General features: G+C 51.1%; 1 long non-coding RNA gene across 1 annotated transcript in view; it reads right to left on the bottom strand.

Moving 5' to 3' along the window:
- Positions 1 to 1,300: 1,300 nt before the first annotated feature.
- LOC132829691 (uncharacterized) overlaps positions 1,301 to 15,186 on the bottom strand; it is a 49,209-nt gene continuing 35,323 nt past the window's right edge. Inside the window, exon 3 of the long non-coding RNA XR_009646256.1 lies at positions 1,301 to 1,364. This is a non-coding gene — a long non-coding RNA (uncharacterized LOC132829691). The remainder of the gene's footprint in view (positions 1,365 to 15,186) is intronic.

Below are 15,186 nucleotides of genomic sequence, written 5' to 3'. Positions count from 1 at the left end.
GGGGGGGGGGGGGGGGGGGGAAATAGGGAGAATGAGAGGGTGTGAGATGGAAAACAGGAAATATAGAGAAAGGACACCAGGTGGAGAGATGTCAAAAGATATCGAGAGAGAGAAGAAGAGATGGAGACAGAGATAGAAAAGAACCAAATAGAGAGCAACTGAGAGTGGGTTTGACACAGCCTGATACTGAGAGAGCCAGCACAGAAACACAATCAGAGCAAGAACGAGAAGGAAATATTGGAAAAAAAACAGAACAGGGACTGCACGTGATAGAGACAGAGAGTGTGTGTGTGAGAGAGAGAGAGAGAGGGGGAAAACAGTGAGGGACAGACAGGGGGAGAGATTGAGGGGGGGAGAGAGAGAGAGAGACAGTGAAAGAGACTGACAGAGAGAGACAGAGGAAGAGACAGACGAGAGAGAGGGAATGAGAGAGACAGAGAGAGAGAGATAGACAGAGAGAGAGAGAGAGAGAGAGAACAAAAGAATGATAAATGACTTTAAGAGCAGCTCTGAAAATGATGTGAGGTCAGAGGCGGTGAGGAATTTATCATTCAGTGAAGAGAATGGAGGTTTGCCACAATTGATATGATTTATGGGGATGTGGTGAGGGCTCAGCTATGAATAATCACTGTCAGAGAGAGACACACTCACACAGACACATACAGACAGACATACACACACTGATACAGACACACACACACACACACACACACACACACACACACACACACACACACACACCCAGAAACATAAACACACAGAGACACACAGACAAACACAGACGTGCACACACAGGTACATACACAGAGACACAAACACACAGAGACACACACAGACATACAGGCACACACAAGATACAGACACAGACACAGAGACACAAACACGCAGAGACACACACAGACAAACAGACAGAGTCCTGGCTATAATCAGGCAGCAATGTGACTTTGCAGCAAGTGGCGATGGTCAGGAATTGTTTGCATCAAAAAGTGTGGTGTTGGAAAAGCCCAGCCGGTCAGGCAGCATCTGAGCACCAGGACAGTCAACATTTCGAGCATAAACTCTTCATCAGGAGCTAATGCTCAGAACATTGACTCTCCTGCTCCTTGGGTCCTGCCTGATCTGCTGTGCCTTTCCAGCATCTACACTCCTCACTTTTTCCTCGGAGTTGTTTGTGTGTTTGATGGTTAAATGCTGTCGGTATAAAGCTGGGGAAATGGTCAATGATTGACACTTGTGAACATGGGCAGGCTCACCGATTTCTCGGAGTGGGGAGATGGTTCTGGAGCAGCCAGGTCATAATACTGGGTCTGGACTGGAGTCTTCACAGCATCCTCTTCTTCCTTCGTGCTGTCCAGCTGTACCACCTGTAGACAATGATGGCCAGGTTAGCGGAAAGGGGGGCTCACTGAATCGGGGACCGCTCCTGCATATCAGAGACAGAATCAATACCAGACCCCGTCCCAAGCTGGTCCTACTGTACACAGATCCCTCAGCACAGAGCCTGAGGGAGAGGATGTAGATGTGTGCGTACATCAGGTACATATATGTGAATGTGAGGAAGGCTGCGTGTGTGGGTGGGTGTGTATGTAAATATCTACATCTAATGCCTATTGAAATGGCTCCCAACATCTTCCTGTGGGAGAGAATTCCACAGATTCACAACTTTTTGAGTGAAGAAACTCTTCCTCATCTCATTCCTGAATGGCTTATCCCCTACTCTTAGACTGTGACCCCTCATTCTGGTGGGTGGGTCCACAAGAACAGGATCAGGCCATTCAGCCCATCAAGCCTTCCCGAGGTGTGAGCTATGTTTGATACTTAATCAGTTTGAATCCCAGCAAGTGAAGAAGAACATTATACTTTGTTTGAGTGTGATTACAGCGTGAAACAGTTTCAGTCAGAATAAAACCACATGACTCAGGTCAGTCAGAAGATGGTTTTGGTTTGTGGTTTTGTTGTTTTTTTTTTGATATTATTATATGAAGTTAGGCCAGAATAGGTGAAAATGCCAAGAGGTAGAAGGTTTTTATTCAAAGACATGGTTATGTTTTAAATTGAAACAAAAACAGAAATTGCTGGAGAAACCCAGCAGGTCAGGCAGCATCTGGGCGGCACGGTGGCACAGTGGTTAGCACTGCTGCCTCACAGCGCCTGTAGACCCGGGTTCAATTCCCGACTCAGGCGACTGACTGTGTGGAGTTTGCACGTTCTCCCCGTGTCTGCGTGGGTTTCCTCCGGGTGCTCCGGTTTCCTCCCACAGTCACAAAGATGTGCGGGTCAGGTCAATTGGCCAAGCTAAATTGCCCGTAGTGTTAGGTAAGGGGTAATATGTAGGGGTATGGGTGGGTTGCGCTTCGGCGGGTCGGTGTGGACTTGTTGGGCCGAAGGGCCTGTTTCCACACTGTAAGTCTAATCTAATCTAATCTGTGGGAAGAAAGCAGAGTTAATATTTCAAGTCCAGTGATTGTTCTTCAGAACTGAGTTCTAACCCGAACCTAAACACTTGGAATGTTAATTCTGTTTCTCCCACAGAACCCCAACATACAGATAGAGGCCATTGGGCCCGTTGAGCTTGGACCAACCCTCAAAAGGCATCCCACCCAGATCCACCCTCCACCCGAACCCTGTAACCCTACATTTCCCATGGCTAACCCACTTAACCCGCACATCTTGGACTGTGGGGGGAAACCGGAGCACCCGGAGTAAATCCACGCAGACACGGGGAGAACGTGCAAACTCCACACAGTCAGTCGCCTAAGGCTGGAATCGAACCTGGGACCCAGGTGCTGTGTGTGGGGCTGGGTATATGTGAGGGGGAGGTGTGTTTGTGGAGGAATGTAGGGTATGGGTGTGTGGGTGTGTGTGGGTGTGTGTGTGTGGTGGGTGTGTGTGTGTGTGTGTGGGTGTGTGTGTGTGGGTGTGTGTGTGTGTGTGTGGGTGTGTGTGTGTGGGTGTGTGTGTGGTGGGTGTGTGTGTGTGGGTGTGTGTGTGTGTGTGTAGATAAATGTGTGTGTGTGGTGTGTGTGTGTAGATAAATGTGTGTGTGTGTGTGTGGTGTGTGTGTGTGGGTGTGTGTGTGTGGGTGTGTAGGTAAGTGTGTGTGTGTGTGGGGTGGGTGTGTGTGTGTAGGTAAGTGTGTGTGTGTGGTGTGTGTGTGTGTAGATAAATGTGTGTGTGTGTGTGTGGTGTGTGTGTGTGTGTGTAGGTAAGTGTGGTGTGTGTGTGTGTGTGTGTGTAGGTAAGTGTGTGTGTGTGTGTTTGTGTGTGGGGGGTGGGTGTGTGTGTGTAGGTAAGTGTGTGTGTGGTGGGTGTGTGTGTGTGTGTGGGTGTGTGTGTGTGGGGGGATGTGTGTGTGTGTGGGTGGTGGGTGTGTGTGTGTGTGTGTGTGGTGGGTGTGGGAGGGGAGGTAAATGTGGGTGTGTGTGCACTCAGTTTGGAGTCTGCCGGTTTTGACAGTGATGTGGTTCGTTCCCATCACTCGTACAATTCCAGTCAATCATTTACGAGGTGCTGCTCAGATTGTAGTGTTCGACATGAGATGGGATCAGAGAGAAGGCTGTGTATTGTAGCATTATGAGGGCTTCACAAGTTAAACTTCAACCTGGAGGTGCCCTGGAGGCAGTGACGCAGGCTGGAGGACCATCATGTACCTGACTAGCTGCCTGTGCCCACCTGCCTGTCACAAACAAGAATACATTCCACATTAAATAGAAAACCCCCTTCAGGATTTCCAGCAGCATCTGGTTCCATTTCAGTGTCAGGGTCAGAAATCAAACAGATTTCACAAACAACTGTCACTCAATGAGGCAAGCTTGGAAACACAGTCTGTGTCAGTTTGTGAGTGTCAGTGTGTGTGTCAATGTGTGTGTCAGTGAAAGAGTCACTGTGTGTGTCAGTGTGTGTGTCAGTGTGTGTGTCAGCGTATGTCAGTGAGTGAGTGTATCAGTGAGAGTGTCACTGTGTGTGTCAGTGTGTGAGTGTGTCAATGTGTGAATGTCAGTGTGTATGTCAATGTGTGTGTCAGTGTGTGAGACTGTCAGTGTGTGAGTGTGTCAGTGTGTGTGTGTCAGTGAGAGTGTCACTGTGTGCGTCAGTGTGTGAGTGTCAGTGTGTGTGTGTCAGTGTGTGTGTGTCTGTGTGTGTCAGTGTGTGAGTGTCAGTGTGAGTGTCAGTGTGTGTGTCAGTGTGTGTGTGTCTGTGTGTGTCAGTGTGTGAGTGTGTCAGTGTGAGAGTGTCAGTGTGTGTGTCAGTATGTGGGTGTGTTAGTGTGAGCGAGTGTCAGTGTGTGAGTGTATCCATGTGAGAGTGTCAGTGTGTGTGTGTGTCAGTGTGAGAGTCAGTGTGAGCCCGTGTGAGTGTGAGCGTGTGTCGGTGTGAATGTCAGTGTGTGTGTGTGTCAGTGGGAGAGTGTCAGTGTGAGTGTCAGTATGTGAGAGTGTCAGTGTGAGTGTCAGTGTGGGTGTGTCAGTGTGTGAGTGTGTCAGTGTGAGAGTGTCAGTGTGTGAGTGTGTCAGTGTGAGAGTATCAGTGTGAGTGTCTGTGTGTGTGTCAGTGTGAGCGAGTGTCAGTGTGTGTGTGTGTCAGTGTGTGAGTGTGTCAGTGTGAGTATCAGTGTGAGTGTGTGTCAGTATGAGAGTGTGTCAGTGTGTGAGTGAGTCAGTGTGACAGTATCAGTGAGTGTCAATGTGTGAGTGTGTCAGTGTGTGTATGTCAGTGTGTCAATGTGCATTAGTCAGTCAGTGTGTATGTGTATGTGTGTGTATGTGTGTCTGTGTGTGTGTGTCTGTGTGTGTGTGTGTGTGAATGCTTTAATGATGGCCGTGATTTGAAAGGGGCAGTTGTGTCAGGCTGGACTGTGAGGAGGGGTAAGCACTGGGGTATTTTGCACACAGGGACACCATGGGGAGACTGGGCTGGTGTGCCTGGAAAAACCAGGGGGTAGACAGTGAGTCAGATTGTGGTGCAAATGCAAAAATAAAACCAAGTCACAAGGCTGTAAGATGTTAACCATTCTCAGCAGGAGAACCTCAACTCAGTGGCTGCTGTGCCATGATACAAGACACCTGCCGAATCTTCAGAGGTGGGTCATGTCTAAACCCATGACTGTGATCGTCTGAGATCTCGATCTTGTCCATCACTAAAAACAGATTCAAACAATTAAAAAGTCAAGTCAGCTGAACCACACACTGACTCTCAGATTTGCAATGAATGTATTTTCTACAACAGTGTCTTTTCTACAATTGCGTTGTATGAGAGTGGACTGTCTGAGCCCTATTCAAGATTGGAACCGTTGACTTGTTCCATTAATAAGAGACTGAGAGATCCAGGCTGATACCTGCCTGACCAGGAGGAATCTGTGAACAGAAAGCTGGACCACATACATGAACATTCCACGGCTGGCTATTCAAGTACTGAAATAGTATCCAAATTATGACAATATCACATGTAACCAGTGAATACAGCAACTAACTAGTAATTAACTATTACAGTATCAGACACAATCCCAGTCATTATTACAACAGCTACCAATGCTCAACTATTGCTGTATGACTGAAATCCAACATTACAACATTTACTCCATATCAAAAGCCTCATTGGCTGGAAACTGTGTTTGAGGCACCTGACTGTAGTGGAAAATGCTTAAAAATGTATATTTTCTTTTCCCTTCATCAGTACTCAAGTATGACAGTCCCACACTAATCCTTGACCATTTAGGTACCACATTGTTAGTTGACAATGACAGTACCATCAAATATCAAATAATAACAGCACTGCACCAAGACCTGATTACTATAGCACCATACGGTTACGATCCCAGCCGACGGTAATACTGAACAATTCAAATTCCAGACTGAAATCAGGCTTGTAGGCTGTAAGTCAAAGAGTGTGGTGCTGGAAAAGCACAGCTGACCAGGCAGCATCCAAGGAGCAGGAGAGTCAATGTTCCGAGCATAAACTGGTCATCAGGAATGGGAGAGTGGGACCCAATCAGAAATTGACATCAGCAGCCCTCACTTTCTGCTCATTGTAGGCCATTAAGTTTATTTTTGCTCCCTGTAGTTTGAAAGATATAGAGGGCAGATGAGACTTTGGATTAATGTCTTGAGCTAAAGACTAAAGTAGGTCCTGCAACAGTGTAGCACTCCCTCAGCAATGATGCTCTGACATTGCAGCGTTCCCTCAGCACTGACCCTCTGACAGTGCAGCACTCCCTCAGCACTGACCCTCTGACAGTGCAGCACTCCCTCAGCACTGACCCTCTGACAGTGCGGCACTCCCTCAGCACCGACCCTCTGACAGTGCAGCACTCCCTCAGCACTGACCCTCCGACAGTGCTACACTCCCTCAGCACCGACCCTCTGACAGTGCAGTGCTCCCTCAGCACTGACCCTCTGACAGTGCGACACTCCCTCAGCACTGACCCTCTGACAGTGCAGTGCTCCCTGAGCACTGGCCCTCTGACAGTGCAGCACTCCCTCAGCACTGACCCTCTGACAGTGCGGCTCTCCCTCAGCACTGACCCTCCAACAGGGCGGCACTCCCTCAGCACTGACGCTCTGACAGTGCAGCACTCCCTCAGCACTGAACCTTTGACAGTGCGGCACTCCCTCTGCACTGACCCTCCGACAGTGCAGTACTCCCTCGGTACTGAACCTCTGACAGTGCGGCACTCCATCAGCACTGACCCTCTGATGGTGCGGCACTCCCTCAGTACTGACCTTCTGACAGTGTGGCATTCCCTCAGCACTGACCCTCTGACAGTGTGGCACTCCCTCAGCACTGACCTTCTGACAGTGCGGCACTCCCTCAGCACTGACCCTCTGACAGTGCGGCACTCCCTCTGCACTGACCTTCTGACAGTGCGGCACTCCCTCAGCACTGACCCTCTGACAGTATGGCGCTCCCTCAGCACTGACCCTCTGACAGTGCGGCGCTCCCTCAGTACTGACTCTCTGATTGTGCGGCACTCCCTCAGTACTGATCCTCTGACAGTGTGGCATTCCCTCAGCACTGACCCTCTGACAGTGCAGCACTCCCTCAGCACTGACCCTCTGACAGTGCGGCACTCCCTCTGCACTGACCTTCTGACAGTGCGGCACACCCTCAGCACTGACCCTCTGACAGTGCGGCGCTCCCTCAGCACTGACCCTCTGACAGTGCAGCGCTCCCTCAGCACTGACCCTCTGACAGTACGGCACTCCCTCAGCACTGACCCTACGACAGTGCAACACTCCCTCAGCACTGATCCTCCAACAATTTGGCACTCCCTCAGCACTGACCCTCCGACAGTGCGGCACTCCCTCAGCACTGACTCTCTGACAGTGCGGCACTCCCTCAGTGCAGCGTTGGTCTGTGTTCTGTATTTTGATCTGATTGGTGCTGATGGACAGTGCGGCACTCCCTCAGCACTGACCCTCTGACAGTGCAGCACTCCCTCAGCACTGACCCTATGATAGTGAGCACTCCCTCAGCACTGACCCTCTGACAGTGCAGCGCCCCCTCAGCACTGACCCTACGACAGTGCGACACTCCCTCAGCACGGATCCTCCAACAATTTGGCACTCCCTCAGCACTGACCCTCCAACAATGTGGCACTCCCTCAGCACTGACCCTCCAACAATGTGGCACTCTCTCAGCACTGACCCTCCAACAATGTGGCACTCCCTCAGCACTGACCCTCCAACAATGTGGCACTCTCTCAGCACTGACCCTCCAACAATTTGGCACTCCCTCAGCACTGACCCTCCAACAATGTGGCACTCCCTCAGCACTGACCCTCCAACAATTTGGCACTCCCTCAGCACTGACCCTCCAACAATGTGGCACTCTCTCAGCACTGACCCTCCAACAATTTGGCATTCCCTCAACACTGACTCTCTGACAGTGCGGCACCCCCTCAGCACTGAACCTCTGACAGTGCGGCACCCCCTCAGTGCAGCGTTGGTCTGTGTTCTGTATTTTGATCTGATTGGTGCTGATGGACAGTTTGTGGGTAACTCCAGGTTGAGTCTGGCCCTCCCATACCTGACTCTGGGAACCCGAACCGAATTCCCACCAACGATCACAAAGGCGCTGTTCCTTTGCCGTGTTTTTGGAGTTCATTTCAAAGGCAGGTGTTACCACGGCAACAGCTGTGACCATCAGGGCCTAGCTGTGGGTTGGGGGATGGTTTGACAATGAGCTAACTTTACTGAAACCATCTCCTCACTTTTTATGGGAAAGCTTTTGATTTTAACACAAAAAGCACCTGAGGGAAATCAAATGTTTTTCACACAACAAATAACAATCATTTACAGTGTTTGAGATCAGATTTAATTATTTCTGGATGGCTGTGGCTCTTTGACAAAGTATTCTTTACTTTCCTGAATACAGCCAAATTCCTGTGTGATCCGACAGGCCCGAAGCTTAGTGGTTATAGCTTGGGCTGGATCTGCACTGTTTGTGGTGATGCCTTCAATGTGATTCCTGGCTGAGCCAGAATAATTAAACATTTACAGGCTAGAATGAGGCCATTCAGCTCATCATGTTCATACTGGGCTCATACAGAAACCCTGTTACACCCACACCCTGTAATAATTCCACACCGTCCCCCACAGCCTTCCTCTTTAGAAATTAACCAATTCTCTCCGAAAGCCACAAATGTACCGGCCTCCCTCAATGGGCCGAATAGCCTGCTTCTACAGCGTAGGGATTTTATGAGGAACCAATGCGAATCCTCCGTTTTGGAGCTCCCCAACATTGTGGAGCCTTTACTGCCTGGCAATGCCCACCGCTCTCTGTGGTATTCCAGGCAACTGCAGAGGATGGAGCTGGGAAAGAACTTGACATCTCCTTGATAATGAGCTGCCCAAAGTTGAGCCTCATTAATTAGCGGATTTTATTGATCTCAATATTCTGGTGTTCCTGGGTAAGCCAGTGGCTGAGAAGACTCAAGCAAGCAGATGGGAGTAGTTTAGTTTGGGATTGTGTTCGGCATGGACGTGTTGGGCCGAAGGGTCTGTTTCTGTGTTGTATGACTCCATGACTCTCATTACTGACAAACATCCCGAGTCACTGGTGGAGTTATTACTCTGGGCCTGACAATTCCAGTCTCCTCTGGCTGCCTTATCACCTTCCAACCTCCATGACTCCCCAGCATCTCCATAACTAATGGTGAATCCATCAGAATCTTGGCCAGAATCATATTGAGCAGAGATCTTGGAGAACTGGACAGTGTAATATATTGTAACAGCCCAATATTTTCACAGGATCACAGAACTGTTATAGTGCAGAACGAGGCCATTTAGCCCATCATGCCTTCACCCGGAATACTGTCCTCTCTACTTGGCTCATTGATCAGGATATGTTCGACTTAGTCAGTGTGATAGACAGCAGAGGAGATCACAGCGAAATCCAAAACTCATCTTTCTCTGACCCCCGTCCCAAAGCCCCATGTTTGGCGATTGGCGTTGTCTCCCGCTTTGGTAACACAAAGTTCTCGTTGTTGTCTGGAAATCCCTGCTTGTGATCTCATCCTTCCCTGTCTCTAATCTCTCTGACGCCCAACCACGGGCTGCCATTACTGACCAATAATATTCACAGAGCCAATCAGCGAGGGCACTATGGAGGATGTTACACATCCAGACACGAACATGAGTTATAAACATTCCCTCCCCAAAACTCTCTCTTTCTCCCTTTCCTCTTTTAAGACATTCTTTAGAACTGTACAAACCCACTGGTCACTTGTCTTAAATCCCCTTATGTACCTCAATGACAACTTCTGTTTGATAATTTCTCCGACTAAGTGTCATTTTGGGACATTTTCTCACGGTAAAGGTGCTACATAACTCAAGCTGCTGTTAGTATGAATGCCAACAGTAGGTACGCTGGGCTAGGGCTCCCCCTATAGGTCTGCCATCTGGAGACTCCAAACAGCATCACAGAGAATAACGCCCAGGAGGGGGAGGTCCGAAAGTCTTTGTTACAGATATGATGGAGTGCTCTCCAGTGGCTGGGTCATTGATTTCTGTCCAACGAATCTAATCAACAGTTATTCTAATTGCCCACCTCTTCCTTAAACGAGATACTTAATAGTAATTTGCTACAATTGAAGCCGGTAATTTAATTATACACCAAGCAGCAGTTAAATGATACAGTCACAACATGACCAAATGGGTCCATCCATCTAGAATGAGCTGCTTCCTCCCAGCCATCCTCTCTCTCCCCTGTCCCTTCCTTTGCTCTCTCTCTTCCCCCACCTTCATTTTGTCTCTCTCTCTCTCTCCTCGACTTCCATATCTCTTTCACCCTCACCCTTCATCCCTCTCTCTTTCCCACCTTCCATCTCTCTCTCTCCCCTACCCTCCATCTCTCTCTCTCCCCTACCCTCCATCTCTCTCTCTCCCACCCTCCATCTCTCTCTCGCCCATTCTCCATCTCTCTCCCTCCCCCACCCTCCATCTCTCTCTCTCCCCCACCCTCCATCTCTCTCTCTCTCTCCCCACACTCAATCTCTCTCTCCCCCCACCCTCCATCTCTCTCTCTTTCTCCCCACCCTCCATCTCTCTCTCTCTCCCCACCCTCCATCTCTCTCTCTCTCTATCTCACCCCCACCCTCCATCTCTCTCTCTCCCACACTCCATCACTCTCTCTCTCCCCCACCCTCCATCTCTCTCTCTCACCCTCACCCTCCATCTCTCTCTCCCCCACCATCCATCCCTCTTTCTCTCCTGCCCTCCATCCCTCTCTCTCTCTCCTCCAACCTCCATCTCTCTCTCTCTCCCTCACCCTCCATCTCTCTCTCTCCCTGCTCTCCATCTCTCTCTCTCCCCCACCCTCCATCTGTCTCTCACCCCCACCCTCCATCCCTCTCTGTCTCCCCATCCTCCATCTCTTCTCTCTCCCCACCCTCCATCTCTCTCTCTTTCCCCCACCTTTCATCTCTCTCTCTCTCCCACCCTCCATCACTCTCTCTCTCTCTCACCCCCACCTTCCATCTCTCTCTCACACCCCCACCCCCCATCTCTCTCTCTCCCCCACCTTCCATCTCTCTCTCTCCCACACCCTCCATCTCTCTCTCTCTCACCCACACCCTCCATCTCTCTCTCACCCCACCCTCCATTTCTCACTCTATCCCCCACCTTCCATCTCTCTCTCTCCCCACTCTCCATCTCTCTCTTTCCCCCATCCTCCATCTCTCTCTCTCTCCCCCACCCTCCATCTCTCTCTCTCTCCCCCACCCTTCATCCCTCTCTCTTTCCCACCTTCCATCTCTCTCTCTCCCCTACCCTCCATATCTCTCTCTCCCCACCCTCCATCTCTCTCTCTCCCCACCCTCCATCTCTCTCTCCCCCATTCTCCATCTCTCTCCCTCCCCCACCCTCCATCTCTCTCTCTCCCCCACCCTCCATCTCTCTCTCTCTCTCCCCAAACTCAATCTCTCTCTCCCTCCCACCCTCCATCTCTCTCTCTCTCCCACCCTCCATCTCTCTCTCTCACCCTCCATCTCTCTCACTCGCCCACCCTCCATCTCTCTCTCTCCCACCCTCCATCTCTCTCTCTCTCTGTCTCACCCCCACCCTCCATCTCTCTCTCTCTCCCACACTCCATCACTCTCTCTCTCTCCCCCACCCTCCATCTCTCTCTCCCTCACCCTCCATCTCTCTCTCTCCCTGCTCTCCATCTCTCTCTCTCCCCCACCCTCCATCTGTCTCTCACCCGCACCCTCCATCCCTCTCTCTCTCCCCATCCTCCATCTCTCTCTCTCTCCCCGCTCTCCATCTCTCTCTTTTCCCCACCTTCCATCTCTTCTCTCTCCCCACCCTCCATCTCTCTCTCTTTCCCCCACCTTTCATCTCTCTCTCTCTCTCTCCCCACCCTCCATCACTCTCTCTCTCTCACCCCCACCTTCCATCTCTCTCTCTCACCCCCCCCCCCATCTCTCTCTCTCCCACACCCTCCATCTCTCTCTCTCACCCACACCCTCCATCTCTCTCTCTCACCCTCACCCTCCATCTCTCTCTCTTCCCCCTACCCTCTATCTCTCTCTCACCCCCACCCTCCATTTCTCACTCTCTCCCCCACCTTCCATCTCTCTCTCTCCCCGCTCTCCATCTCTCTCTTTCCCCCATCCTCCATCTCTCTCTCTCTCTCTCCCCCACCATCCATCCCTCTCTCTCTCTCTCTCTCCCCACCTTCCATCTCTCTCTCTTTCCCCCACCTTTCATCTCTCTCTCTCCCCCACCCTCCATCTCTCTCTCTCTCCTGCCCTCCATCCCTCTCTCTCTCTCTCTCCCTCACCCTCCATCTCTCTTTCCACCACCCTCCATCTCTCTTTCTCTCTCTCACCCTCCATCTCTCTCTCACCCCTACCCTCCATCTCTCACTCTCGCCCCCACCTTCCATCCCTCTCTCTCTCCCCACCCTCCATCTCTCTCTGTTTCTCACCCCCACCCTCCATCTCTCTCTCTTTCCCCCACCTTTCATCTCTCTCTCTCTCCCACCCTCCATCTCTCTCTCTCTCTCTCTCTCTCTCCATCCCTCTCTCTCCCTCCCCCCACCCTCCATCTCTCTCTCACCCCCACCCTCCATCTCTCTCTCTACCCCCACCTCCATCTCTCTCTCACCCCCACCCTCCATCTCTCTCTCTCTCTCTCTCACCCCCACCTTCCATCTCTCTCTCCCCCACCCTCCATCTCTCTCTCTCCCCCACCTTCCATCTCTCTCTCCCCCACCCTCCATCTCTCTCTCTCCCCACCTTCCATCTCTCTCTCTCTCCCCACCCTCCATCACTCTCTCTCTCTCTCTCCCCCACCCCCCATCTCTCTCTCTCCCCCACCTTCCATCTCTCTCTCTCCCACACCCTCCATCTCTCTCTCTCACCCCCACCCTCCATCTCTCTCTCTCTCTCTCCACACCCTCCATCTCTCTCCCACATCTTCCATCTCTTCTCTCTCCCCACCCTCCATCTCTCTCTTCCCCCTACCCTCTATCTCTCTCTCACCCCCACCCTCCATTTCTCACTCTCTCCCCACCCTCCATCTCTCTCTCTCCCCACCCTCCATCTCTCTCTCTCTCACCCCCACCCTCCATCTCTCTCTCTCTCTCCACACCCTCCATCTCTCTCCCACATCTTCCATCTCTTCTCTCTCCCCACCCTCCATCTCTCTCTCTCTCACCCCCACCTTCCATCTCTCTCTCTCACCCCCACCCTCCATCTCTCTCTCACCCTCACCCTCCATCTCTCTCTCTCACCCCCACCCTCCATCTCTCTCTCTCACCCCCACCCTCCATCTCTCTCTCACCCTCACTCTCCATCTCTCTCTCTTCCCCCACCCTCCATCTCTCTCTCATCCCTACCCTCCATCTCTCACTCTCTCCCCCACCTTCCATCCCTCTCTCTCTCCCGACCCTCCATCTCTCTCTCTCCCCCACCCTCCATCTCTCTCTCTTTCCCCCACCTTCCATCTCTCTCTCCCCCACCTTCCATCTCTCTCTCCCCCACCCTCCATCTCTCTCTCTCCCCACTTTCCATCTCTCTCTCTTTCCTCCACCTTTCTCTCTCTCCCTCACCCTCCATCTCTCTCTCTTCTGCCCTCCATCCCTCTCTCTCTCCCCCCCGCCCTCCATCTCTCTCTCTCTTTCCCCCACCTTCCATCTCTCTCTCTCTCTCTCTCCCCCGCCCTCCATCCCTCTCTCTCTCCCCACCTCCATCTCTCTCTCTCTCTCTCTCTCCCTCGTCCTCCATCTCTCTCTCTCTTCCCTACCCTTCACCTTTCTCTCTCTCACCCTTGAGAGAGAGAGAGAGATAGGGGGTGAGAGAGAGAGATGGAGGGTGTAATTCCTATTCCAGGCTAAACTGTTGTTTCTGACAAAACGAACTGCCTGGGGTTGAGCTCCAGACCGTTCTCTCACAGAGTCCCCTGACTCCCGCTCCTCACGGGAATCATTGCCTGGGTCAGTCACTATTTTTAAAAATGTGTTGCTGGAAAAGCGCAGCAGGTCAGGCAGCATCAAAGGAGCAGGAGAATCGACGTTTCAGGCATAAGCCCTTCTTCAGGAATCATCAATTCTCCTGCTCCTTGGATGCTGCCTGACCTGCTGCGCTTTTCCAGCTACACATTTTCAGCTCTGATCTCCAGCATCTGCAGACCTCACTTTCTCCTGAGTCACCATTTGCCGTAAAGTATTGAGATGAGGGAAAGCTGCTGGCAATAATGCACATCAGCTCCAGCCACAGGAAATGCAGCACCCACCTCAAATCTTTTAGTTAAAGCTAAGTGACTCACAGGTGATGTTCACCACTGCAGACAAAGGTAAAGTCACTGCAGTCCTGAAGGTCACCACACCCTAGCTGAAGGGAGAGGTTGAGGAGGAAAGTTCCTCACAGTGAACTCAGCTGTTACAGGAATTGAACCCACACTGTTGGTATCACTCTGCATTAAAGCTACCTGTCTATTGGTCAAAGGAGCCTCTTTCTCAATCTCTCCCCTGTCCCTCGTGAGCGCTGTCCCATGATGACCTGACCACTGCAGTGGGGAGACGCCTCACATTACTGTGGGCTACGGTGCCACATTTCCCTCTGTTCATATCTGCTCACCTGAGATTGTGTCTCCAAACCATGAAATCCCAACTCTCCACTTGTTGGTGATCTCAAACTATAAAGCAATTGTTTTTTACTTCACTTTGGAATGTAATAATCACCTGAACAGGCCTTGGTGGAGGTTCCTGCATTTACATAGCTCCCGTGGGTAGACTCCAATCCACAACTCCCCAGGCACTTCATTGGATTGGGAGCGTTGGACGATCTACACAGGCTGCCCATCTGATAACACCTCCATTTGTTTTCGAATCGCTCTTATGTTTAAATCCTGGCAGCCCCATGGAACTTTAGAGATCTCTATGCTTAGGTGATTTTGTCTCCCTGATCTTTGACCCTTCACTGTCAGTGATGCTTCCTGCTGCCTGACCCCCCCCAGCCTCTGGAATTTCAACCCTGGAGCTCTCTGCCTCACTTTCCAATACCCTGCTTTAAAGTCACATCTGTGGCACACCATTTGCTCACATATACTAATGCCTCCTTGTATGCTGTTGTGTCAAAATTTGTGTCACAATGCTCCTCTTTGGGGGATTTGGGGGATCTTACTATTCTGCTATAATTGGAGCTATGTAAATGCAAGGTGTTGCTATTTAAAATATGCCAAGCTA

The sequence above is a fragment of the Hemiscyllium ocellatum genome, chromosome 29 (genome assembly GCF_020745735.1).
Source record: "Hemiscyllium ocellatum isolate sHemOce1 chromosome 29, sHemOce1.pat.X.cur, whole genome shotgun sequence".
NCBI classification, from domain to species: Eukaryota; Metazoa; Chordata; class Chondrichthyes; order Orectolobiformes; family Hemiscylliidae; genus Hemiscyllium; species Hemiscyllium ocellatum.
This window is presented reverse-complemented; position numbering and strand designations above follow the sequence as displayed.